The 2,956-nt window shown below is 42.8% G+C and overlaps 1 long non-coding RNA gene across 1 annotated transcript; it reads right to left on the bottom strand.

Annotated features, from left to right (window-relative positions):
* Positions 1-877: 877 nt before the first annotated feature.
* LOC308103456 lies at positions 878-2,407 on the bottom strand. The gene is made up of 3 exons (XR_013934744.1): positions 2,255-2,407; positions 1,898-1,983; positions 878-977 (listed from the first exon to the last, which is right to left on the bottom strand). It is a non-coding gene; the product is annotated as an uncharacterized lncRNA (long non-coding RNA).
* Positions 2,408-2,956: the final 549 nt, after the last annotated feature.

Here is a 2,956-nt window from a genome sequence, read left to right on the forward strand (position 1 = left end):
GTCAGGGACCACTGGAGGTTCCCAGACCCCACTTTGAGAACCCCAGACGGACAATATGGTTGTTCAGTATATGAAAAGTGGTCTGCATATTCCATATTTAATCCTTTATTTTACGTATATAGCCTGTTTATTAACAATGTTGTATACAATGTGAGGAACCATAACTAAATATTTTTCCTCTAATAGACCTGTACACAAATAAGTAAAAAATAAAGAAACCTTGAACCTTACAAATTTGAAAGCAAAGAAATTGTCCAATTGTCCACTGTTGGCCTTGGTGAGAACTTGGTGATATCATGAGAGTCCAGCCTGCACTACAGTTAAGAGGACCCTTACGCCACAGCATCAGCAGTCTTCGCAAAGATGGTGACTCCAGGGGGACACTTCAATGAGCCTTTGAGACAACCTGGTGATATAAGGGAACAGCCTACAGTTAGGAGGATGCTTAAGCCACAGTATAATTACTCAAACGTTCCACTGTAGAAGGACAAATGAAATAGTGCATTGTCAGATTAGTAAAGTGATGCATTTGGACTGTTCTGTGTTATACAATTTAGCATACGCTCTTATGGGGTCATCCCTATGTTCCCCAGACAAGGTAAACACATCAAATGCAGAGAGACCATGTAGTGCCTCAGTAAACTCGGATCACAGGTAAACAAGAACCTAGCATCAGTCTAGACAATATACTACCAAAAATATGTACATTGAAATTATAGGATACCAGGTAAACAATGAACCTAGCATCTGTCTAAATGAAATGCCATTTAAATTACATTTTAACCTTACATATAAATAATTGTGCACACATGATGTGAGGCGATTGCCCAGCCACAATGCCAACAACAACATTTGCTTTAAGTAAATGTTGACAAACCTAATTTACTCGAGATGCTACGCAGGTGAGGAGTTATCCAAGTACTGTACACCACACAAAGGCTCCAAGGGACCCCGGCCAGGACTAACTCCAACAGGTGCTTGGACATAAAGGGCAAACAACAGGTTGTATTAGTTACATCCATTTACAAGTAGTATGTGCAGTGAATTGTTGGGGTGGCAGACAACTGGTGCCTGCCTATGTCTATAGTTTTTCACCTCCCAGAAGTTCCATGAAGAAAGACTGGTAACTTCTCAGAGACTACGACTACACAAGTACTGTACATATTTGAGGCAGCCAGGTATTAACGCACAAACATGCATACATACATGCACACATACAGGAGGGTGAGAGGCATGTAGTGTGACATCTGAGACAAATCACTGGATTGATTGAAGTCCATAAAGGTTACTTTTCAGGAAATGGAAAAAATAACCTATGTCCCAAAGGATCCAGTTTAATTATTTAGTCACAACATCTTAATACTTTTCATTGGTTCAAAATGTATAAAACCCACAGACAGACTTAACCACTTTCACGTTATTTTCAAAAAACATAATTAGCAAAAATAACAGATCTACAAGCTCACAACACAACAAGGTTTCTGCCCGACAGCAATGATATAGGCAAATGAGAATATAATCAACTAGAAAATGTGCTCCTCGGAGCACAGGTCTCCGCCAGGTCAGGAAGTTGTAATAGACAGTACGTCCTGCGAAGCTTAGCCAATGGTGCCGGAGATTAGGTGTTCACAGACGGACGGACACACACACACACACACACACACGGACGGACAGACGGAGGGTAAAACATACTCTCCACCATGCCTTCGGCCTGGCGGAGACAATTAATTACTTCTGCCATGCTTTCATTCAAGAAATAAGGTGGGCAAAATAAGCTTCGGCTTCAGCCCATACCTTTTCCGGCAAAAGTCATCTTGTTATGTTTTTTTTTTGAATGACTGAAATAAAAGGCTGTTATTCATACAGCCTTTTAACACACACGTTTTAGATTAATTACCTTCATACCGCACCCGTGGATCTCCCCAGTGGAACCATTCACTCATTACACCGTTTACCCCCAAAGCCTGGACTACAGCACTGGCCCTGTAAAGTAGATGAGAATAGAGAATAGTGAGAGAGACATACTGTGTAGACAGTTAGAAAGAGTGACAGAGACCTTTCTCAGCAAAATGTAGTTTTTAATTTTTCTTTTATTTGAAAGATGTATTGTTGTCATTTCCCCAGGTGTTTGGCAGTTTCGCCTACAGCAGTGTTTCCCAGGGGTCCTTGAGGGGGTCCCCAGCTAAATGATTGATAGTTACATACGTTTATATAATCCCATTCATGTGATTATAGTCCTGTTACAGTATATCACCTGAGGTCATCGAGGCTCTGTCCGATCAGCTGGTGTATCGGGTCGCTGTCTCCTCTGGCAGCCAGAAGATCCTGGACCTGCCTCAGCTTCCTCTCCAGCTAGTGGAGGCGCACGTTGCCGATGCCAGTCAAATCGCCCGGCGGCCTCTCGCCAATCTTGTCCCGGATGCTTCATCCCACAGCTTGAAGCAGAGGTGGCAGGGGACGCACTTGGGGAAGCTTGTGGCCGCGCGCACACTTGTTGCAGCGTCGGCGTGCCGCACCCTCCCGGCACTCACAGGCCCCCGTCGCATGGTCGCACTGGGCCGTCTCCAAACCCAGATGGTGGCAGCTGAGGTCTGGAGGGGAAGGGGGGTGGGCGGAGAAGGCAATAATATGAGGAGTGACGAGGGCAGAAGAGTTAAGTGAGAAAAATACTAAACAATAATGAGAATGAGATGAGAAGTGCCTGGTTCAACAATTGTTTAACACAATTTTTTTTTTACATATGTTGATGTGCTACAGTATGAGAACCTAAGCTACAAAATCATTACTAATAGTTCAATTACAATACTGTATGTCGTTTAGTCATTTAGCAGACACTGTCAGGTTGAGGTAATTCTCAATAATGTAACATTTTAAAAACTTGAAACGAATAGATAGGGGCTTGAAAACAAGGGCTTGAAATGTGAGTTATAAGAATAAAAGGCTGTTATTCATATAG

This window comes from Gymnoscopelus braueri (genome assembly GCF_963280865.1).
Source record: "Gymnoscopelus braueri genome assembly, chromosome: 16".
NCBI lineage: Eukaryota > Metazoa > Chordata > Actinopteri > Myctophiformes > Myctophidae > Gymnoscopelus > Gymnoscopelus braueri.